General features: G+C 45.2%; 1 protein-coding gene across 1 annotated transcript in view; it reads right to left on the bottom strand.

Moving 5' to 3' along the window:
• TSSK4 (testis specific serine kinase 4) overlaps positions 1–25963 on the bottom strand; it is a 654871-nt gene that overhangs the window by 498210 nt on the left and 130698 nt on the right. The window lies entirely within an intron of this gene.

The following is a 25963-nucleotide window of genomic DNA, read 5'->3' as shown; positions in this document are numbered from 1 at the left end:
TACTGCCCCTACCTGAAAATGACCCCGACGTTCCTCCCATACACGACTGTGTGACCCTCACGGACGAACAAACTAGGAGTAGAGTTGACCTCCGAGACACTGCTTTCACTGACCCCGATGGAGAGCTATGGGTAGACGGCTCATGCATCAAGCTCCCAGATGGCACCACTTCAGCTGCCTATGCAGTAACGACAGCCCGAACAGTAGTTGAAACAGCCTGCATCACACAACGATCTGCCCAGGCAGCAGAGCTGATAGCCCTCACACGAGCATGCATCATAGCCACAGGGACCACCGCGAACGTATATACAGACAGCCAGTATGCCTTCGGGGTGGTCCACCATTTTGGACTCCTGTGGAGGGAGAGGGGATTCCTGACGTCCCACGGCACCCCTATCCTCCACGGAGATCTAGTCTCCGCCCTGATTGAAGCAGTTCTCCTCCCCAAGCGATTAGCGGTGATCAAATGTCAGGCACACAAAAGGGTGACAGACTTAGTCGGACAAGGGAATGCACTGGCCGACATCACTGCACGAACCACAGCTGAAAATAGGACGGTAACACGCATGTATGTGACCAGGTCACAAGCAGAGAAATGGACTGACACAAGGGAAATGATCAGAGACATCCAGTCGGCCAGCACCCCTCACAAACTGATTAAATGGGCAGGGGTGGGTTTGAAGGATGATGAGGGCTGCTGGCGAACGAAGGATGTCAACAGATGGTTGCTGCCTGACTCATATCTGATCCCCATACTGACGATGGCACATTCCCCCGCACACATAGGATCTGCACCCATGATCGAACTCATTTCCAAAGTCTGGCACAACGACAAAATCCCCGACTCAGCCAGACGCCTAGTCCAGCAGTGCCTTATCTGTCTGCAACACAACCCCGGGAAAGGAACTGTGGTACCCCGGGGAGGGTTTGGGACCCCCAATCACCCCTTTGAGGTCCTTCAGATGGACTACATCCAACTAGAGAGATGCCAAAGCCTGAAGTATGTACTAGTCATTGTATGTGCCTTCAGCAAATGGGTAGAAGCCTATCCAACCCGAGACAACACTGCCATGACTACTGCCAAAGTACTACTGAAAGAATTCTTTCCTCGCTATGGCCTTTGTCGAATTTTATGGAGCGACAATGGCCCCCACTTCATAGCTGAGGTTATCCAACTAATCCTAAAAGGATTGGGGGTGAAACAGAGATTTCACGCAGTCTTCCACCCCCAATCCGCCGGCCTGGTGGAACGCCATAATGCCACACTGAAGTTGAAATTGTCAAAAATAGTGGAAACCACCGGACTTAAATGGCCAGACGCTCTCCCTTTGGCCCTGCTATCGATGCGCTCTACCCCCACCAAACACCATTTGACCCCCTACGAGGTTGTATTCGGGCGACCGATGAACCTCTGGACTGCTCCCAAGCCAACCTCCATTCATGACGTCCCGGACGTCCTACTATCTGATTATTTGTGCAAGTTAACTAAAACGTTGTCTGTCATTCATCAACAGGTGCAGCAGGCCATCCCCGATGCTTCCAGGGGCCCCGGCCACGACATCCAAACGGGTTATTTCGTTCTAATACGAAATTTCCAACGGACCAAGAGTCTGGAACCCCGGTGGACGGGCCCCTGGCAAGTGCTGATTACCACACGGACGGCGCTTCGAGTGGAGGGGAAGAGGCACTGGCTGCACGCACATCACTGCCGGAAGGTCTCTGCAAACCTGGCCACGACAGAAAGCGTCAACACCCAAGAAGAGCTCCTGAACAAAGACCGACCGACATTGAACTGTTATCCCGATACTGAGGCACTCGAACTTGCAAAATTCCCTGATCCCACTGTGCCATCCAGAGAAGGGTATTTCCTGCGTCGAAAGGAGGGAGCTTCGGCTAAGTAGGCCATGGACTAAGTTGAATCTCAGAACGGTGACCTAAGCACAACCAAGGGTTGCCGGGAGAGAAGCTAAACGAAGTCTGTGGTTCTGCCCGCTACCGAGCCCCTTGAAGGTGATGGAAGCGCCAGATAAGAAGATGATGGAAGCGCCAGATAAGAAGATGATGGAAGCAACAGGAAATACCCACTATAGAAACCCAAAGACTGACAATTTGCACAAATCAAAGACAATCGCCCTCTTTATTGTCTTCCTCTTCTGCCTCCTCCTCATGACCTCCTTCTGGATTCTGGAGGAAAGCACACCGGCTCATGAGGCATTGCTACCTACTGCACAACCAACACCCCTGAAAGAGCATCACCTAATCTCTCTGTCGCCTCAGCTCCGAGAAAGGCGCAGGGAATTCTGGAACAATTCCTTCGTGCAACTGTTGCACCAACACAACCTTGCTGCAAATGCTACGAACTGCTGGATCTGCGGGTTGCTCCCGCATGCCACTGGACACTCCATCCCCTTCATCCCTTCTCCTTTCTCAGTTCACGGCTCCTGCCTCGCCTGGTTGATCCTCATGCAAGAGAGCCACAAGGACAACGCCACTTCCAGCCAGACAGTGTCGCACTTCTACTCTGGGTTCTGGCTGAACAAAACCGGAAAGACCTCTGCTCCCCTGTGTCCTGCGCTCACAGGCGCCACCTTCCTTAAAGACATTCCAGCCAAAGAACGTGTTGAAGTACAGATACTCCACAATCCAGCTAGATCCACCTTCTCTCATCTGCAAAAACAAACCACTGCCACTCTGACTGTGGCTCTGTCTGTTATCAATGTCACCGGTCTTGTGTGCCTAGAAGGCCAGGGAACGCAGCTGGTGGGTCACAGTTCCTGCCGAATCACCAGAACATTGGACTCAGTTGACCCCCCTTCTTTTGTTGCTTTTCCAAATATGTACTTTGTGTGTGGCACCAAAGCTTACACCTGGCTCCCGAAAGGTTGGAAGGGTATCTGTTACATTGCCTTTGTTCTTCCCCCCACGTATGTAGCCCCTGCCAACCATCACCGGCAGAGGCGTGCAGATGACATTGGACAAGCCGACTCCACTGGAGCACAGTTCCTAGATGCAGCAAAGGGACTCGTTCCTCTGTGGGGCCCAATGTCAAACAGCCGTGCTATCCGACACCTGACCCAGGCAGTAGAAACAACGATCAACATCACGGCTGGCATCCTCGCTAACAATACGGCGGAGCTTCAGGCGGTCCGCCTTGTGACCCTTCAAAACCGCCTTGTTCTAGATGTGGTCCTAGCCGATCGAGGAGGAGCATGCCGCATCATCGGATCCAGCTGCTGCACCTACGTGCCAGATAACTCGCCTTCAGTCTACAAAGCCATTGAACACCTCCACAGACTTTCCTCGGAGGTTCACCAAGAGCAGGAAGGATGGTCGCTTGGGAGCTGGTTTTGGGACACTTTGAGGAACTGGGGTTGGAGGTTGTTTTCCTTCGTGCTGATACCTGTTGTGATATTATGTGGGTGTTGCTTGGGTATTCAATGTTTACCCTCCCTGTGCAGCTTTGTTTCTAACTGTATGTGCCCAAAGACTTTGGACTTCCGAACTGAGCACATGAGTCCCCTCTACGAAGTAGAAATACGTGGCCTTATGGGGATAAATCCAAACTGACAAGTTGGCGAGACATGTTAAAAGGGAGGACTGTGGAATTTTAGTTTGCGAGCTAAACATCATCTGCGCCAGCTTGTCACCCACGTACGACGTGCACGACAGCCATTTTAGGTATCATGGTCTCCCTGTCCACGATCGATCGCCAGCGCGCCCCTCTCACCCAGCAAGCATCCTCCGCGCACCCTGGCTCCCCCTCCCTCCCCCTCATGAGCATAACCCTTCTGCATGACCCTGTCCTTGGGAGTCACGCCTGCGCCTGACCAGCATCTCCTCTCCTCCCATGAATGCCCCTCTGTTGATAAACCTTCCCTCCGCGCTCGATTGTCCACGCGGCATGAATACCACTCCTTTGATGACCCCTTCCCCCGTGTCCAGCTGTCCACACAGGTCCGAGGCCATCGCCTAAGCCGGGAGATATCATGTACTGCCCCTTATTGTATGAAGTCGATCTTCTTCAAAGGACCCTCTATTGATCAAGGCCTCCCCACCCCCTGGGATATGATCAGGCGCACACATCCTAAGACTCGGCGGAATACTCAGCTGCGTGATGACCCCCTCCTCTTATCAGCAGGTTGAGGACCTCTATTGTGGAGGTATATGGGGGTGGGATTGACACGAGGATTACGGGGATGTCTTTTCCTTACTTCACAATGTTCTGATTGTAATAAAGAAAGGTCACATGCCATAAACCAGTGTATAAGAGGCCAGGCCTCCGAGAGGCTGTTAGAGCACCTCGAGACGATACCTTGTTGTCTGATCTGATGTGTTCTGCTCCGTCGGAATAAAACTTCTGTTTCCTGCCTTCTGGTCTCCGGCGCCTGCCTCATTGCTTGGTAATTTGAATGGTACAAAGGCGGTTAGCGCCGTGCAAATCTTGAAAAAGGTCATAGCCCTACCTTTTTCCACAGACTGTTCCCATTAGGCACAGGGTCAGACTGATTTGCATATAGCCATGTCTGAACTGGGGTGGCAGAGTGAGCTAAAGAACGGTGATGGATTAAACCCAGATCTTTTTGACTGGGTGTGAGTGTTTGATTGATTCAGATGCTCCGTCCATCACCACCCCCTTTTGTACCGCTTAAGTGCAGTATAAGCATCCTGCACTGGCACAACCAACCAGTGACAAAAATGCGAACGTCCCAGGGGCTGCTTGCCGGGGACTGAGTTTGCTGGTGCGCCCTGGAGAGAGAGCCGGTGCTAGGCCAGCATGGGAAGGCAGACGAAGACAGGCCCAGGGACTCAATTGCAGCTCACTCAGACGTCGAGTGTCACAACAAATTACAGTGACCAGAGGGAGCATGATGCTGACTTGGATCCCACCAACCGGCCCAGATTCGGCGCGAGGAGTGAGGGAGCCTCCTGGCCCGTCACCACTGTTGGGAAAAAGGGGATGCAATTCAGATCTCTGCTGGAACGGGCGGCTTCAGGGCCGGTGTGATGGGACCGGCCAGAGGACTGCTGCGTTGTCGTATGGAGGGCTCGCAATGACGCCCCCACACAGAAGACTCGCCGCGCTGCACGCTGAGTGAGCCCGAGCGGCCAAAGTACAAACGAACCTGCCACTGAGACAGCAGAGCCTTCCTGCCTGAGCTCAGAGGGCGCCTGGGAGGTGAGCGCGGCTGCCCTAGCTGAGCCTGCTACCAGACGCTGGCGGTCATGGCTCGGTTTGGAAGAGATTGGGCGGACTGGTGAATCCCATCGCCTTCTGACACAGCCTGCCTCCAGCCTCATTCATTGTCACCGTCGAAGGACCAGAGTACAGCCCAACTCGCACCCCCCTGTCTGAAGTTACAAGGTGAGCCTGTGGAGCCCTCCAGGCTCAAATAGAATAGCAAGCTGCTTCTTGGCCTCACAACAAGTGGATTGGTCTATGCCTAGACCCTTCAGTGACTGGTTATATCCTGTGCTGACACCTAGGGGTGTCATCTTATCGTACTAGGGGCAGTCGGACAGGTGGTGCAGCCCCAGCAGGAGCTAATCGGAGTGGGGTGGACTTCTGCCTGGAGAAAACAGACAGGCCACAGAGGAGATTACTCCCCCAGGGCAGGCAGCGGTGATCATTCGGGAGGACTGGTTCCACACTCAACTCTCCGCAATCATCCCGCACTTTATAAGTGCATCATGTCTAGCGGAGCACACCAGACCAAACTGGACAGATTCACATCGCAGAGGGGTCAAGATCTGACCGGGAATGCAGCGGATCAGCCACAAGCAGCAACACAACCAGGGACTGGAAAAGAAGAACTCAGGTTGTACGAAATCATCACTGATATCAAGAATGTGCACACCTCTTTGGAAACAAGGATAAACTGTGGCAACCAAAGTCTCCCTACTCAGAGTAGATCTGTGCAAATTGTACAAAAAAGAGTCACAGAGATGGAAGATGTGACACACACCCTAAATGTTGATACCAAAGTCCTTAAAAAACAAGTTAACACTCTACAGGAAATGACCAAGCCTCTTGAAGTTAAACTTGATGACCACGAAGGAAGGTCAAGAAGAAATAACATACGTATTCTAGGTGACCCTGAACGGGCGGAAGGACTGGCCACAGACCTGTCGTAGAGGAATTGATCCTCAAGTACCTTCAGCCTAAGGGGCTGTCCAACTACTTTTCAATCCAACGTGCTCATCGAATACCCGGGGGTGGGTGGGATTGGGGGACTGACGCTGGGGGCCTCTCAAAAGCCGATACTAGCCCGAGTCTTCACCTTTCGTGATAGAGATGTCATACTCCAGACTAGCAGAATTGCCTCACCCGTCAAATATGATATCTGCATGATCACCTTTTTCTCCGCTTTTACTGTAAAAAGTGCAAAAACAAAGATGCAGTTTCATTGAGGTTAAGAAAGCCCTCAGAGACAGAGAATTCAAATATGCCATGCTTTTCTCAGCCAAGCTGCGGGTGGGAGCAGAGGGAAAGATCTGTTTCTTCACTAGCCCTAAGGTCGCTTGGGAATGGCTGGAGGGGTGGCGTAGAGTAGGAGACCCCAACAATCCCTGGAAAAAGTAAAGGCGGGTCGGGAAACCAGCAAAGCGCGTTGATCCTAATCCTGTTGCAGCTTTTACAAAAGTACCGGAGCCAACCACAGACTGAAATAACTGACCACATCCCCTGGCAAGGCACACAGGTAAAGAGCACCACTTGCAGGTAATCTATTCCAAGGAGGGGAATGGGAGTGGACGCTGGATCATACCAGACCCTAACACTGGATGGTCCACCCAGGCCGGCCACTCATTCTCAAATTTTATTCTGCTGGGACAATGTGTTCACAATTACCAGAAAGACTATTGAACATTTAACGATGACACCGTAAATATATTTCACTGAAAGGTGAGGAGGAAGGTGCGAGACTCGAGGGGTTCAAGCCCCTATTCTGGGTGGGTAGGTCGACAGGCACTCTGCAATGTTGAGGAGGCAGGGTTATCAAACCGTCATGGAGGAAGGCAGGGATAGGGGTTTGAAAATGACAGTTTGGGACAAAAGTTATGGTATAGTCGACACATGGGAGAGTGTGGCGGGTACCGACAGCTACACAGCGTATTCACTACTCACATGGCGAAATATGACTGAAACACTGCAAAAACAGCCCATATTCACACTATATACCTCAAGGAAGGACCCAGTGTATGTTTGGCCCTGTTACTGCCCGCAGAGTGGGTGAGAGAGGGCTTGAGGTTCCTCTATCAACAATGGCACATAGTGTAAGAGAAACATCTCTCCGGATCCTTTCCTGGAATGTTAACAGCTTGGGTGATAATCTGAAGAGGAGAATAGTATTACATGTCCTTAAATGATATAACCCGGATGTCGCTTTATTGCAAGAAACACACCTAATAGGCAACACCTGTAAGACGTTAGAAAGGGGGGTTTACAAACATGTAGCCCATGCTGGGTTCACCTCAGGATCCAGAGGATTCAGGTTATTAGTGCATAGGCGCCTTTTCCTCATGGTTGAAAAGACATGGACAGACACACAGGGCAAGTATGCGGCATTGACGGCACTTGGGAGGGGAAGAGGATTACTATCCTTTCAGTTCATCTCCTGCCCACACTCCACGGAGTGGTTCTGCCTGACTTGTTTAGGCTATTAATAGATTTACCGCTGGAGACTTAGTAATAGGAGATTTCAATTTGACACTCTGCGATCACCAGGATCGCCATCCCAATAGGAGCCAACAAAGCAATCGGACGTACCTGACTGACTTCTTTACAGCTATGGGATTGGTTGACGTGTGGAGGCCACTTAATCCTCGTTGGCTGCAATACACATTCCACTCCAGGGCCCACAACAGTCAACCATGGATAGGCTTCATATTGACCTTAACTGATAGGGTGCTACATTTTAGGGACGTGCAGCATCTTGCAAAGGGCATATCTGACAACTTCCACATATGAGCAAGATACGTTCGAAACACGGCACCTGATATGAAAACGATTTCTCTGAACCCCTGGCACTTAAAGATCCCACATATCCAAAAATGGCTCCAGTTCACAGACCCCTATTTTAAAGTAAGCAGGGGCACAGTGCAATCCTTGCAGATTCTTTGGGAAGCGTTCACGACCATAATCAGTGGAGGTATTAGAGAAGGGTATACTGAAAAGGGAATCACAAATCACAAATGCAGATAGTGAGGCAGCAAGGCACGCACTAGCCATAATGCGTCAGCAATACGGAGACCTCGTAACAGATGCAGCAAAGACCAGACAAGCTGCACTACAACACAAACTATATGAGACCGGGAATAAGGCGGGCAAGTTATTGGCTGGTTGGAAAGGTCGCGAGCTGGCAAACCATTGGGTGACAGCAATTACAACTAGTGACAGGGTTACCATGAGAGACCCACAAGATATAGCGGAGGTATTCGCCTCCCACTTCTCTCACTTATACACACCCACAACCTCCACTACAATAAATGACTTGGGACATTCCCCTCCCTCTCACAGGAAGACAGGTCCTTACTTGACTGCGATATAACTGAGAAAGAAATAACTGCGGCGATCCATACAATCTGGGAAGGCAATAGGGCCAAGTGGCGACCTACCCATAGCACTATTTGAACTCACAGCCTCCATGATTGAGCCCTTTTCATGCATATGTACGACAACAGTGTTAAGAAGGGTACATTACCCATTGATCAAAGAGTAACCACCATTGTGGGGCACCACAAACAAGATAAACCGGCAGAAAGCTGTAGCTCCTACCAACCTATTTCACTGCTGAACGTAGAATTGAAAATCCTCGCCAAGCTGCTGGCATCTCGACTCCTTCCCATTGTCACGAATACAGTTTACCAGAATCAATCTGGCTTTATGCCAGGGTGCAATACGGCAATGAACTTGCGTCGTCTTCGCGGGTGTTGGAGTGCACTAATACAGACACAGAAGATGCAGTAATAATGTACCTAAATACCAGTATGGCTCTACCTTTTTGCAGTCCTCAAACGATTCGGCTTTGGAACAAAATACCTGGCATGGCTTAGACTACTATATGCTGAGCCCCTGGCACAGGTGGTTGTAAACGGCCGCATATCAAGCACATATCCTCTTTGACATGGCACCCAGCAGGGCTGTTTCGTCGGCACTGATCTTTGCCCTAGTGTTGGAGTCTTTGGCTTCTTGGATCAGGGAGGACCCATTAATACGGGGCTGCGCTGAACTGAAAACTGGGAAGATAGAATCTCCCTCTGTGCTGACAATATCCTCCTATACTTAGCATCACCATACTCCTCCATTGGTCGAGTCCTCTAACTTTTTACCTATTTCCAGAAGTACTCGGGCTACACTAATAACTGGTCCAAATCTGTAATCTATATTCTACACGGCCAGGTGCTGAGGCTGTCCTGTGGCTGTGAGGCAGTGGTTGTGCGGGATGGTCTCTGTTTTTTAATTTTTGCTACCCCGGACCCAGACCTTTTTTACCGAATTAACATGCTCAGTCCCCTTGCACGATTCTCAGACAGATATCCAGCACTGGAGATTGCTGCATCTGACTCTATTATGTTGTTTGTCCCCCTTCAAAATGATGGCACTTCTGCGATTCTTATATGCCTTATAAAATGCACCATTCCAAGTCTCCGACAAATATTTTTGTACTATTGAAATTGAAATGAGAACCCTAATTTGGGATGGAAAACCACCGTGAATAGCTTTGAAGAAACTAACTAAGGGATGGTACGAAGGGGGGGAGGGGGGGGCTGCTCTGCCAGACGTTCAGGCATACTCCTAGGCAGCACAACTGCCAATAAATAATCAATGGAGCACAGACCACATGATGATCCGGCTTACCAGATGGATAGATGGATCATGGGTCTGGGAAGTTACAACAGAGTGCTATACACAAGTCCTAAAAGACAGCGACTGACAGGCCCAACTCAACATACAATCACCCATTGCCATAGTGTGACTAGGAAGATGGGATGCCAGGATCAAGTGATCCAGTTCACACCCCTATGGGAATCAGATAAATCAGGTAGACTGATACAAGGCCCAGGATTCGATAAATGGACTACCATTGGTGTCTCAGAGGTTGGAGACTTGTGGTCTAGGGGCAGCGGAATCCCATTCTTAGACCTACAAAAAGAGTACGACATTGCAGCCACGGAAACGTACAGATATTTACAAATCAGTCATGCCCTTATGGCCGTCATCCAGCCTGGCACCGAACTCCCTGAAGGGTCCCCACCGGAAGAAAGGCTTTTAACAGACTACATGGAAAGTAAAGCATTATCCAAAACCTACCAAAAGGTACTACACAATCTACCCGATTCCTTCCTGCGCCTGTGTGAACTTTGGTAGGCAGACTTAGGAGACTAGAGGATGAGGAATGGCAGGACGTGATGAAGCAAGTATTCGCACGTGACGCGACTTGCTTGTATTCAAGGACCTCAAATAACCTTAACTTTGTAATCAATCCGTTTTGTCTTACTAATATTGCACATTTTACACTACACGGGGTGTCCCAGAGAAGCTTGCCTACGTGTTTATTAATCGTAATACGCTTGCCTCTAAAATGGTTGCTGCTTTGCGGGAATTTAGTCTGCACATGCGTCGGTCATACCCATGTGATGTGACGCACTCGCAGTTCTGGAGAGAATTTGTTGCTCATGCACAATACTGCTAAAATGGCCGCTTTGTTTTCTCATATGCTCTATGCTTGCATTGCCGCTTTCGCAAAGCTGTCTGTTCTGCACTTATCCTAATGCTATAGTTATTATAAAGTAAGGGGTGTAGTATAGCCGATCATGGTATACAGTGTATTCATTTTTTCTGTGTTTTTTAATTGTTTTCGCTTGCTTTTCATATATCGCATTCTTTGGGCCTGAGAGGCGCTTGTTACTCCATATTTGAAGCTCATATGGTCCCAGTCACGTGATTGGGGGGAAAAGAAAGTCATGCAGCAGTGGAACTCAGCCAGCTGGCGGCCGAAGCCAAGATGCTCATGAGAATCGACCTGTAACCCAGCGGGACGAAGCTGAACTGTACCTGCAATTGCAACAATTGTATTAAATTACTGTGTACCCTATTGTACTCTGTAAATCTTATGCCATGGGAACTAGAATGTAAGGGGTGGGTACGAAAATTGAATATTAGGCCTGAGAAAGTCTAAAAGTTAGGTGGTGTGATGACTTAACCTCCTCCTTTGTCCAATCAGAAGTTGGGGATCCTTTCACTTGCAACATTGGGGGGTGGTACACTGACCCGAAAACAGTATAACTAGCCTAGGTTTAGCTAGAGAAATTGGCCGACTTGTTCGAATAGCTGACCTGTCACTGACCCAACAAACTCTAGAGGGCTTGAAGACAACTTTGATCAGTATGTTTCCCTTCTTTACCCGCCTTTAGTGAAATTGTGAAAGTCTGTTAATCTAAAATAGCGTGTTCCTTATTTTTCCCTTCCCTTTATTTTCCGATTTCTAAATGATTCTTACTCTCATTCATAGCTATACAATATTTCTAATTCTAGTTATAGATAGTTTGATCTGTGTAAATTTCATTCTCATGGCATATGACGAAGATGATGATTAGATAAAGGTGTTGAAAACTTCTTGAGTTTGTGGTCATTACAAAAGTATAAACATTATTCAATGGTACATGGTATTTGTGTTGTCTACTTACTCCCACAGCTAGCTCATTGATCCATTGTGATCATAGGTACCTGTTTCGAGGATTGGTAAGTCAGGTACACGGAAATAGAAAGACGTGAAACTGAATTACTGATAAGAGTGTGTAGGTTACCTGATTAAAGTATAAATGAAAATTATTTTTATGGGCCCAAGTGTGCATAATGTTTAGTCGGGTGACCTGCGCGCTCTATCAGTAATTTTTCAGGTAGCAGTAGTATGGTTAGGACTAGTTAAGATAGGTAGATAAGTTACTTGCTGATAACTGTGTAGATTAAAATTGGTGCTAAAATGTATTGCTGCTAAAATCGATCGATCGAATGTAAAAATATTGCTTTGAAATGTTATAAAATAATTTTGATGAAATGCTGCTACATGAATTTATGTATTAACAACTCGTTAGTGATTGTTATATGTTGTCTGGAATCCCCGGGGGCAGAATAGCGGGTGGTAAGGAGAATCCACCTTGCAGTAAGGTCAGTGGCTCGAGGAAAATTAGTGCATGGTTAGGCAGAACTGGAAGCGCTAATTAGGGTTTTCTGTGTGAATAGTTGAATAAATGATAGCAACGAGTTCGCTAATGAAACTTCAGTTGTGATATTACCTAATAAGGGTCACACAAGAAGGAGTAGTAGGTTTATCGGAGCTTGAGTGATAGCAAAAGAGTTCACTGGTGAAACTTTAGACTTAGTATATATCCCGAAAAGAGTGGATGAGTCAAAGAAGTAGCAGGTTCTCTAATGCTTGTGTGAAGGGTAGGCAGAAGGGTCTATCCGCAGTATATGAAAAGTAGACAGAAGAGGTTTACTTGCAGTGAAACAAATCTTTCCTTTCTAGACACTCGAGTACAGTGGCGAATGTTATACGTTGTAAATTAAATAGAGCACTTGCACTTTAAGAAAGAAAGAGAGTGTCCGTTACCTTGTGAAGGAGGGAGTCAGTCGCGGAGCTGCGCTGACGTCACTCTGTGGCGCTAGTATTGGTCGAAACAGTGGGTGTGTAACGGAGCTGGTATTGTAAAGGAGGGGTGAGCGCCGGAGCGTGAGAACGCGTCTCACGGAAAGGCCGCGCTCCCATTAGTTGAAATTATTTGCAACCACAGTGTTGATTGGTTGTTGAAATTTACAAGACGCGCTAGCATTGGAAGAGAGTTAGTAAACAGGAGTACATAATTCACGCAAGAATTAGGTTTTACGAAGTATATGTGGTATCCCGAATTTCTTCCTGATCCGAAATACTTAGGGTTTGGTAAAGATCAGATGCTTAGAGGCAGACCTTAGGATATGTACGGAAGCAAAAGAAAAATGACTCTCGTAGACAAAGTGAAAAATTACTTCAAGAAGGATAAACCCATCAAAACTAGAGCGGGAATAATCATTCCACCACCTAATACTCCCACATCTTTCATGTTATTTGAAAAAGGGTATCATACCTGTGTATGGTTGGAAAATTGGGTGGAATATACCAAAGATGACGGAGTTTTAGCATTTCCTTTAGATGGTACTTTTAAATGGTAGAATTTTGTTAATTTAAGGACCCGAATGAATGATTTACATCCTAGACCAAGGTTGACGCAATATGAGGCTTTAGAAGAATGGGAGATTGAGGCCTTTGAGCGAGACAGACCTAGAATTGACAAGAGAATAAGCAAATGGTATCCGAAAATGCATGGGGAGGCAAAAGAGAAAGAGATGAAGCAGTGGAGACAGAACATGATGATAGAAGGACTATTCCCAGTACGTACTGTAGACGAACCCGTAGGATGAAAAAGGACAGAGAAAACCCGACACTTAATGACTGCGGGTGATTCAGAAGATGAATGCCTGGAGGACTTATTAAAGAAAAATCCACCGCCATATAATGAGGAGTCTAGGTCCTTGAGTACGAAAAATCCATTCTTTAGACCTACCAGTAATAGAAGGGCGAGTTCATCTGATACAACAGGTCCAGGTTATAGGCCTAGTGGTAATGAGGGATTGAGCATGCCCGATACAACTGTTCCATGTTATAGACCGTCTTGTGGTGAGGGACCAAGTATGACAATTCCAACTGCCCCGAATCTTTACCCTCCTTTAATTCCACAAGTGATACATGAAACCTCCATGGAAAAGGTTTTACAGGACCGAGAAAGAGAAGCCTTAGCTAAACATAGAACTGAACTTATCCAGAAAATATCACAGTTAAATTCAAGCCCTGAAGCTCTGACAATTCCACTAACCATTGGCCCAGTTGTCCCTCTTTATGGGGATAGACAGGCTAGTCCAAAGACTCCAGTTATTACTCCAGCTGTAGTGCAGCCAAGAAAAGAGCCCTTAATAGTTGATGACCAGGCAAGTGAATGCGAGTCTGTGATTTCCCTAATGGATTTGCCCATAAGGGAACCAGAAGGCAGTGCACAGAGAAAGAACCCTCAGACTAGTGCAAGAGAAGTCCTAATAGAGTCATCTGCAGGTACTCGAAGTGCCACGGTAGTAACTCTGGAAGAAATAGATCGATGGACCCGAGAATTAGAAAAGATAAATCCTCAGCCAAAACCCTTGGATATTTACAAATTAAGAATAGAATTGGAAGAACTGATGGCTGGGAACGTGGGATTAGACAGGCTGAACACGCTTAGTGAGAAGAGCTACTATTCATTTGCAAAAGTATTACCAGAAACACCAGAGTGTTTCATGAGAAACTAATGGACACAGCAGCTAATATGGGAATAGATGTCAGAAGATCCAAAGTATTGCAAAAGCCCTACAGAGCAGAATTTTCAGACAAAGATTTAGAAAACATGAACGTGTCAGGGAAAAAGGTGCAGATAAGAGAATTGCTGAACCTGTTACAGAAATGGGGAGATTTAGAAAAATGGAAAGCCAGGTGGGCAAAGAAATGAAATGAAATGAAATTAAAATGGGATTTATAAAGCGCTACAGTTGCCCTGAGGCGTCCAGGCGCTGAAACTAAAACAGAAGATGCCCTCATGAGGTTACTAATTACTGAAACAAAAAGGTTTTGAGCTGTTAACGGAAACTAGTTAAGTTGGAGTTATCTCGCATCTGCAAAGGAAGGGTGTTGCACAATTTAGACACATAGTACGAGAACGAACGTCCTCCTGCTCTGGCTCTGAAGATTCTTGGGATTTTGGCTAGTGATGCGGTTGAGGAACGAAGTGCCTTGTTGGGCAGATAAGGAGAAATCAGGGAGCAGTTGATTTCTGGGCCCTTTTTCCAGAAGGTCTGGTGGGCAATGCATAGAGCTTTAAACTTCACTCTGTCCCTAACAGGCAACCAGTGTAGAGTTCTTAGGCCAGTTTTTATTGAGGTCGTCCGTGGGACTCCCAATAGCGCACGGGCAGCACAATTTTGAGTGTGCTGAAGTTTTTGTAGGGTGTAATCTGGTGCTCCAAGATAGAGGGCATTATTAAAGTCCAGACGGGATTGGACAAGTACCCTGTATGATTATTTGTCTGGCCTCAAATGGAAGAAGGGGAAGAATTTTTTTAATCACCCTAAGGAGGCCAAAACAAGTGGCCGACACCTTGGTGGTCTGTGTATTAAGCCTCAGCGACTTATCGAGCCATACCCCCAAACTTTTGATGTTATCTCTCGGGGGTGGGGCCGCACCCATGCTTGCGGGCCATATCAGCTCCAGAGTAGAAGGAGCTGCCGGGCCCAGGAGCATGAGCTCAGCTTTGTCGTCGTTGAGCTTCAGACATAAGCTCATCATCCAGCTCTTTACATCCTCCAGGCAAGCCGCTAGATTGAGGAAGACAGTAGATTATGACAAGTGTCTTCGGAATATGTCCTGAAAGAAGCTGACAAGGCAGAAACATGGTATCCTATGCGAGAAGTGCCAGGTGGAGGATATGTACGTGTTCCATGGTCCAGACAGGATATTGTGTCATTTACAAATGATTTCCCAAAATTACGAGAGAAACCTGTAGAATGGTACAGACAGGTCGAGAGATTTGTTAAAGTGCAAAAATGCCTCCTGAAAGATCTAGATGGGTTCTTTGACATTGTAGTTCCTGTAGATTTGTGGACAGAATGTAAAATTGCTGTTGATTGGCCAAGTGAAGAATATGCCAGAGACAAAAAGACCGGAGCTCCTTCAGCGTTGGTGATGAGAAAATATGACCAGGTGATACTGTACCTGAAAGGAAAGATGCCTGCTAAAGAAACAGATTGGACCCGAATAGATAGAACTACCCAGAATAGAGATGAGACTGTACATTCATATTATGAACAACTGTTACAGTTGTTCAAAACGTACAGCGGGTTAGATAACATTGAGATGAAGGATATGACCCACTTCATTTCTCTATTCGTGTTAGGGTTGAGACCTGAGATTTCTCAGTGGATCAAAGACAATAAAATCTGTTGGCAAGCAAAACCAATTGATGAAGTTCTGAAATATGCTAAATATTGTGAAGATGAGCTGGAAAATAAACGAAAAGAATAAAAAGAAAAGGTTATGTGGGCCCAGGTAAAACTGGCAGAGCACCAAGAACAGCAGTTAAGCAAAATGACAAATACTCAGAATCAGAACCCTGGGGGTGGAGGGAAGCCCAGAGTAAAAATGAGCAGAGAAGAAGCCCGAAAGAAATTTCCCTATCACGGGTCCGGAGAGATAGGGCACTGGAGGGACGAGTGTAGGCTGTGCAGAATGATAATGTGCAAAATAATTATTTAAATCCGCAGGCGCAGAATGAGGGACCACGGAAGACACAGCAACATGTAAAACAGAATCAGTTGCCTCATGCACCTAGGCCAAACTATAGGAGCAAACCACAACAGGGTGAGGAAGTAGTGGTATGGGAGGGAAAGGAGGATAGAAATGCAGCAACTTCGCAATTTTTGTTGAATGATACATTCCTCTGTGATGAACCTTACTGACGGTGCCTGAGGGGGGGAGGACGAGGAGTGCGTGCTTGGCGCCTTCTTGCTGGTAGACCAGTCAGGGCCATACATTGAAGGAAAGGTTGAAGGAAATGACGTCACCTTTCTGTTGGACACTAGTGCTACCCGTTCTACTGTGAGAACAGCAGACGTTCCAAACCTACCCCTCACGGGAGAAGCAATCAAAGTTGTGGGTGTTTCTAATCAATTAATTAGTACCCCAGTTACAGAGCCCATGGAGATTACAATAGGGAATTTCAAAGAAATGCACAGATTTGTTGTCTGTGATTCCAGTCTTGTGAACCTACTAGGACGTGATTTGCTGTGCAAAATGAACTGTACTATCTTTTGCACAACAAAAGGCGTCGAAATACAAACCCCAGATGAAGACGGAATTTACAAATTAATGTTAATAAGGCCTGACTCAGAAATTAAAAGACTGAAAATACAAGACTTACCTGAAGAACTCCAACAGACAGTGAAACCAGAAGTATGGGATTTTACTGGGAAAGATGTAGGACTAATGGCAAATGTTGACCCAATTAAAATTTCCATAAAAGAAGATGCAGTTTACCCGAATACTAAACAGCATAAAATGAGTGCAGAAGTAAAAGCAGGGGTTGCCATTGAAATAAAAAGATTGTTAGAAGCAAACATCATACAGCAGGTAATGAGCAGTCCTTGTAATTCACCCATAATTGGAATCAAGAAACCGAGTTGTAAGTACAGGGTAGTGCAGGACCTGCGCAAGGTTAACAAGATTGTCGTCCCTTGCTGCCCCATTGTGCCAAACCCTGCAGTGATTTTGTACCAAATTCCATGGAATGCTGGATGGTTTACCGTCATTGACCTATGTCACGCATTCTTTTCAATTCCATTGCATCCAGACAGCAAATTTCTTTTCTCATTTGAATTTGACAGTCATGTCTACGTCTGGAATCATGTCCCTCAGGGGTACACAGAGAGTCCTTCAATTTTCAATCAGATTCTGAAAAAGTGCCTTGAATCTTTGGTTTTACCTGGAGAATCAGTCCTTGTCCAATACATAGACGACCTTTTGGTGGCGTCTAAAAGTCGAAAAGACTGTGTTGTTGACACCATTGCCTTACTGAACCATTTAGGGGAAGGAGAAGATAAAGTATCACCAGACAAACTACAGTTCTATACCTCTTCAGTGAAATAACTGGGCCACCAGATAGAGAGGGGTATCAGGAAGGTTACCACAGAAAGAATTAGAATAATTCGGAACATGGAACTACCAAATGCTCAGAAGGAAATCAGGATGTTCCTTGGAGTTGTAGGGTACTGTAGACAGTGGATTGTGGGATTTGCAGTCCTAGCAAGACCATTAATAAAAATGACAAAGAAAGGAGAAAAAGACCCAGTGGAGTGGGATGAGGAAAGAATGTCAGCTTTTACAACGAGAATGTCTGTGCACAGCTCCCGCACTGGGAATGCCCGACTACTCGAAAGACTTTGCACTGTTTTATGACACCGAGACAATTATGCACTTACAGTCCTAACTCAAATGCATGGTTTAACTAGACGTCCAGTGGCATATTTTTCCGCTACCTTGGATCCAGTGGCTGCTGGATTACCTGGATGCCTAAAAGCTGTAGCTGCAACTTGCATGAGTCTTGAACAGAGTGAATACATCATTATGGGACATCCTGTAACTGTGCATGTTCCACATGCAGTTGTTATCTTACTGACCCGAACCAAAACACAGTATCTCACACCTAGTCGGCTGACTAAGTGTTTTAGAATTCTTGTGGGTGCAGCAAATGTAACCATTACTCGATGTAACATACTGAATTCAGCTACCCTATTACCAAATTCATTGACTGCAGAAGCAAAGGGAGAGGTCGAGCATAATTGCATTGATCTGACTGAGTTTAGTACAAAACCATGGCCAGACATCAAGGAAACGCCTTTGCCTATAGAAGATTTCGAGCTGTTTGTAGATGGCTCATGTCTTAGACATGAAGATGGAGGCCTGAGCGCTGCCTATGCCGTGTGTACAATAGCACGTCCAGTAGAAGCGTCCTATTTATTTGGAGTAAAGTCTGCACAAGTAGCCGAATTGGTTGCATTGGCAAGAGCCTGTAAATTTGGGAAAAACAAGAGAATAACCATATACACTGACGGCCAGTATGGTTATGGGGTTGTGCATGACTTTGGCCAGTTGTGGCTGCAAAGAGAATTTATGACTTCCTCGGGTACTCCTATCCGAAATGGGAAAGTAGTACAAGAAATACTGGAAGCAATCCAGTTACCAAAAGAATTGGCAGTGGTCAAGTGTGCTGCTCACAAATCTGGTGATGACAATGTGACAGCAGGTAATCGATATGCTGACCGACTGGCCCAACATTGTGCAAGACATAGAATGTCAGTCAATATCAAATTGGGGGGAATTGGAAACAGCTGCCAACTTATGGTGTTTGAAGATGTACAAACATGGGAAGAACTAAGAGATTTGCAAAATGCAGCAGGACCAAAGGAAAAGAGAAGGTGGAGAAAGTTTGGTTGTCAGAGAAGGAATGAGGATGGTGTCATTGTTTACACTGATGGTATGCCTGTATTGCCTGACAGCTTGCTTGCTCCTATGGCCCGGCTAATACACGGAGATGCACATATAGGCAGGGATGCAATGGTCCGTGTCTTCAGGCAGACATGGTTCAATTCGAAGTTCAGGAACGTAGCAGAGGCACTCTGCCAGAGGTGCTTGACATGCCAGCAATACAATCCTGGAAAGAAAACAGTAGTTTTACCAGGTACAATTGGGAAAGCAGAAGGTCCTTTTATAAGATTACAAATTGACTTTATTCAGTTACCCCCCTGTAAAGGAATGAAGTACGTCCTTGTCATTGTTTGCCTATTTTCAAAATGGGTAGAAGCTTATCCTGCAAAGAAAAATGATAGCATCACTGTAGCTAAATTGTTACTGAGGGAACTAATACCTAGGTACGGTTTTCCAGTCACAATTGAATCAGACAGAGGTGGGCATTTTCAGAATGAAATAATAGGCCAAATCTGCGAAGCATTCAAAATTTCCCAAAAACTGCACTGTGCATATCGCCCAGAGGCTTCTGGAGTGGTAGAACAACTGAATGGCACTATCAAGTCAAGATTGGGGAAAATGTGTGAATCTACTGGAATGAATTGGATAGACGCTTTGCCCCTTGTCCTGATGGGAATCAGAAGTATTCCAGATCGGAAAACAGGCCTTAGCCCCCATGAGATACTGATGGGAAGAGTAATGCGGCAAGCATGGGTACCAGGACACAAACTGATAAACATTTCTGATGATTTGGTGCTAGAGTACTGCAAGCAACTGGGTGACCAAGTGCGTTCTATCTCTCACCAGATTGGGGAAGACGCCGTCGCCAGGCCAGCAACTCCAGCCCATAATCTGAACCCGGATGATTGGGTTGTACTAACGAAACACACCCGGTCGGTCGAGTTGCCTTGCACCGAAGTGGGGAAAACCAAGACAAGTGATTCTTGTTACCACAACAGCGGTGAAGTGTGCAGGTGTGCCACGGTGGATCCATTCCAGCCATACGAAAAAGGTGACAGAAGACGAAAAAACTGAGGCTGAAGGTTGTGCAGCTGAGGGGTCTCCTGAAGTTGGCCCTGAAGTAGCTGAAGAAGAACAACCGAGCACCAGTCAAGATGATTGGGTCACAGTAATCGACCTGACATTCGATCGGATAAGAACCAGAAGACAAACCTACTTAGATAGAGAGTGGAATAGTGAGGACGAGACAGGAACAGAAGAAGATAATCAGATCATCGAAATCCATGTCAAATCCGATGAGGAGGAAGGTCAGATAGGGACAGAACAGGTTATCGACACACCTCCAAAGACTCCTGAAACTGAAAAGGGACAGATAGAAAATAGGGCGGAAGTTCAAGCGGAAAAAAATCAAAGGTCCGAAGTGCTTGAACAGGATCTGATAGAAATAGATAAATTTGTTCAGGAGGAACAAAACAAAGCCAAATCCAGCATATACCTGAACCAGGCCAGCTTAGTGACCAAGCAGAAGAAACTGACCCAAGACCTGGAACTAGTCAGACAGATGGGGAAGAAGAAACCATGGAAGCAGATGTGCCACATCTAAACGAAAATAAAAGAGCATTGGAGGAAAGCCAAATTACAGTGCCAGTTAAAAGATTCAAGAAAAAGAATAGAGAACCAATATTTGTCAAAAGACTGAGACTGAGACTAAAAACTGTAGAGGAAAAACTTGAGCAAGAGAATCAAGACTCCAGCGAAACTGACCTGTCTGGAGCAAAGCCTAAGAGAAGAAGAGCCCGAATAAAGAGACTAAACAATAAATATCAAAATCCTGAATGGACTTATCTGGAGGAATTTGAAAATCTTGATATAAGTGATGAAGAACGGATTGCTGACCAGACTTCAGAGGAAGAGGAACCAACCTGAACGTTGCCCTGTGTAAGCAACCTGTGTAAAAATACAAAGAGGTGTTGAGAAACTTCTTTTGAGCCAAAAATGTCTGATTCCAATGTGAATGGAAGACCTAGACGCAATTGTTGTAAAACATGCTGTAAAGTATGTTTGTGTAGTATAGCATTATTACTGATATTATGGATAGGACTAACAATTACTATTCCTTACATGATGAGTAAAGATACTAATTTGTACCCTACTAAAATAGTGACAAAGGACACAGAAGAACTGCAAACGAAAGAGATACCACAAAGTGTAGAAAGACCTGACAAAACACTTAGCCTTAGACAAAACTGGAATGGACTTAGATGCATCAGATGAGGGAGGACTACATTATCACAGAATAAAGAACAGAACTCATTTAAACGTATTTGCAAACCTGTTAGTACACTACGTAGAAGGAATGGAAATAGAGGACTGTTATGTCTGCATGAAGCTACCACTTCTGACATATCATCATTTACCACTAACTTATGGAATTTCCTGTAGCATTTTAGCTAGTTTATTCTGTAGAGGACCGTTACAGTACTATTATTCTAATTCAGATGTAATATTTTCTGAACTTCCTATACGTGGAAATCTGAATCTTGTACATACTAAAAGTGATATTACACTTTATATGGGAGAATACTTTCTAACAATAGATACAATAGATTTAGGTGAAGCACATAGAGATAACTTAACATGTTCATTACATGAACAAGAAAAAATGTTTCTAAATATGGCAGAGAAAAGAAGAGAAAGTTTCCAAAGAAAAGCGAATGATAAAAGACAGAAAACTCCTAAGTGGGCTGAAAACATGAGAAGCACCTCAAATGGTGGAGCTAATCCTGCGTTGTTGCTGGATTTCGAAAAGAAAGGGAAACTTTGTCTTCACAGAGAAAAGACTAGTTATTATAATAACATATTCATTGGTTCCAGTGAATGCGAACACAATTACAAGGTAATTGGAGGTTGGGGTTTCAAAAATGGGTCAGAACCTGTGTTTCCCGGAATCTATTATATATGTGGAAACAAGGCTTATTTCAAATTGCCGGATCACTGGTATGGAAGCTGCTATTTTGGAATTGTCTTCCCACAGATATACCATGTGAATGAAGTCGGTGGAAGCAATGAAAATACTAACGGATTAGTGCGTAGTAAAAGAGAAAGTGTAGGAGAAAAATTAGGTGATATCTTTAGTGCATTGATACCTGCAGTGGAGTGACTCTGAATACACACAGAATTTGCAAATTGTCTACAGTGGTAGATCGGTTATCAACTGACACCGCTGCTGGTTTCCTGCTGGTCAATACCGAAATGGTTGCGATCAGATCTATGGTTTTACAAAATCGACTTGCTCTTGACACCCTATTGGCAAAAGAGGGAGGAGTCTGCAGAATGTTGAAGGCGCAACATTGTTGCCCTTACATTCCTGAAATTAAGAAATATGTGAGAAACATGACTAATTTGGAAAAAGAGCTCAAACCACTGGAGGTTGACAGTGCCTGGAAGAGACTAACTGATGGTCTCTCCTCTATAGGTAATTGGTTTTCTAACATAGGTAAAAGTCTTGTGAGTAAAATACTGATGCCAATAGCAGGAATTAGTTTAATTGTGCTGATCATAATAATGTGCTGTAAATGTTGAAAACACAAAAAGAAGTATCTGTGAATAAGAGAGGAATGAAACGGAATGTTGATGAGCTTGAATTAGAAGAACTAAATAATCAGATTTACAAAAGAGCAAAGAATTTCCATCCTAATAAGGATGCAGGGAAAAGGCTGAATAAAAAGTTCGAAGAAATTGAAGTGGGTGAAATTTTAAAAGTTGGCATCTGGTTCCATTAATAGTGATGATAGTAAATATCATCAATGAGGGGATTGATGGAGCAAGTATTCGCGCGTGACGCGACTTGCTTGTATTCAAGAACCTCAAATAACCTTAACTTTGTAATCAATCCGTTTTGTCTTACTAATATTGCACATTTTACACTACACGGGGTGTCCCAGAGAAGCTTGCCTATGTGTTTATTAATCGTAATACGCTTGCCTCTAAAATGGTTGCTGCTTTGCCATGTGATGTGATGCACTCGCAGTTCTGGAGGGAATTTGTTGCTCATGTGCAATACTGCTAAAATGGCCGCTTTGTTTTCTCATATGCTCTATGCTTGCATTGCCGCTTTCGCAAAGCTGTCTGTTCTGCACTTATCCTAATGCTATAGTTATTATAAAGTAAGGGGTGTAGTATAGCCGATCATGGTATACAGTGTATTCATTTTTTCTGTGTTTCTAAATTGTTTTCGCTTGCTTTTCATATATCGCATTCTTTGGGCCATATTTGAAGCTCATATGGTCCCAGTCACGTGATGGGGAAAAAGAAAGTCATGCAGCAGTGGAACTCAGCCAGCTGGCGGCCGAAGCCAAGATGCTCATGAGAATCGACCTGTAACCCAGCGGGACGAAGCTGAACTGTACCTGCAATTGCAACAATTGTATTAAATTACTGTGTACCCTATTGTACTCTGTAAATCTTATGCCATGGGAACTAGAATGTAATGGGTGGGTACGAAAATTGAGTATTAAGCCTGAGAAAGTCTAAAATTTAGGTGGTGTGATGACTTAACCTCCTCCTTTGTCCAATCAGAAGTTGGGGATCCTTTCACTTGCAACATTGGGGGGTGGTACACTGACCCGAAAACAGTATAACTAGCCTAGGTTTAGCTAGAGAAATTGTCCGACTTGTCCGAATAGCTGACCTGTCACTGACCCAACGAACTCTATAGGTGATTGATACAGAGAGGTGCGGAGCACTCTGTCCGTATTTTCCACAGACCCAGTCGGGGTTTTGGGAACCTGAAGTGCTGGCGAAGCACTTTGCTGGGAGATTCGAGAACCCAATCGGGGTTATTGGCAGATTCCTTGCAGAGAGGGAGAAGCGCAGGCGTTGCAACCGAAGCTGCAGGTGTTGGTCGTACCCTTTGGTGAGCCCGGTCCTGATCCAAATCTTGGGGTTATCCTGTCCTAACTGTCCATGAGCTGCACCTGCTCGCCTACTGGCAGCCTAAGTCCTTGAGGGTCCTTTCCCGCCTTGTCCAACTGACCCGTGGCCAGGGTTGGTCTTCATTCTGTCCTAGGTAAATATAACTTCTGCGTGGGTGTTTGTCTATCTAAACTTCTCTCTTTTGTCTCGAATAAAGCATAATTGCCTACGTCCTTTCCCTGTCTCTCTATAAATAAGAGTTTCATGCTAATTTGTCTATTAACATGTTCCACTTTTCTCCTTACCTTTAGTCAAATTACTGATTTGTTTTGCATATATAGTATGTTCCATTCTTACCTTCCCTATAGAAAATAAGCACATCTTGATAAATCAAATTGCATAAGTTTCGTTTCCTCTGAACCGTTAGTGAATTTCGAAAGACAACTTTGATCCGTATGTTCCCTTTCTTTACCCGCCTTTAGTGAAGTTGTACAGTCTGTTAATCTAAAATAGCCTGTTCCTTATTTTTCCCTTTCCTTTATTTTCCGATTTCTAAATGATTCTTACTCTCATTCATAGCTATACAATATTTCTAATTCTAGTTATCGATAGTTTGATCTGTGTAAATTTCATTCTCCTGGCATATGACGAAGATGATGATTAGATAAAGGTGTTGAAAACTTCTTGAGTTTGTGGTCATTACAAAAGTATAAACATTATTCAATGGTACATGGTATTTGTGTTGTTTACTTACTCCCACATCTAGCTCCTTGATCCATTGTGATCATAGGTACCTGTTTCGAGGATTGTTAAGTCAGGTACACGGAAATAGAAAGAAGTGAAACTGAATTACTGATGAGAGTGTGTAGGTTACCTGATTAAAGTATAAATGAAAATTATTTTTATGGGCCCAAGTGTGCATAATGTTTAGTCGGGTGACCTGCGCGCTCTATCAGAAGCACTATCCTCCTTCAGAGAGCTAGCCATTTCTTCACGACTAAAACTTGCCCAACTCTATATATTACATAGGTCATCCTCTCTTGTTGTGCATTATCCAAAATGGGAAGGAAAGTGAATACGTTATGTAATAGACACTGCATAGAGGAGGGCACATTCTACCACATACTATGGTATTAGAAATATTGCAGGAATCACTGTTAGCAGGAGCTGAAAGCCATTTTGTACTTGGCAGCCATTTTAGTTAGCCATGTGCTTGTCATGTGCTTTCTCCCTCTTCCAGAGCCTTGCACATGCTCAGAAAGGCCTAGCTATTAGAATGCATCTGCTCCTAGTATAGAACTGTCAGTCTATTCTTGTTGATGTAAGGAGAAATGTCTCTCCTCCCACTTTGTTGAGCAAGCAAATTTTGTACAGCCATATTAGTCAATTTGCATGCTGGTATGTGCCAGGACCTCCCCTTGGTTTTATGCGGACTAATGTAACCTATTCATATATAAGGCCCGTGTTCTCTGTACTCCTTAGACTGGCTCCTACAGTTGCCTGAGGGTAGCGTATGACGCAGTCTCCCTCATCTGCGGTTAATAAAGTTGTTATTTTTATATTACAGCTTCTGTGCCAATCTCTTCTTTGTTGGTTTAAAAGGACCAGGTGTATCAGTGAACCCCTTAGAAGGTTTATATTTCTTCAATGGGATTGCCCTGTCACCCAACAATATTGGGAATCTATAATGACCCAACGCCAACAGGTGTATGGCAAGGAGCTCCCACTGATGCCTAAATTGTGCCTGCTGAGCTATGAATAGCAAAGAACAACTCTGGGCCACCCTTGGGATGATGATTGCTAAAAGAAACATTGTCCAGAAATACGAGTCCCCAACATTGAGCGATTTGGAGAGGGATAGGGATTGGTTCTAATAAGTGGAACAAGATATGGAGTAAATGCAATGAGTATTGGGGTAATATGTGTTCCCCTAATTGTCCAGCAGGGCTGTG

This window comes from Lissotriton vulgaris, chromosome 5 (assembly GCF_964263255.1).
Source record: "Lissotriton vulgaris chromosome 5, aLisVul1.2, whole genome shotgun sequence".
Taxonomy (NCBI): Eukaryota; Metazoa; Chordata; class Amphibia; order Caudata; family Salamandridae; genus Lissotriton; species Lissotriton vulgaris.
The sequence above is the reverse complement of the archived record's forward strand: the minus strand, read 5'-3'. Positions and strand labels throughout refer to the sequence as shown.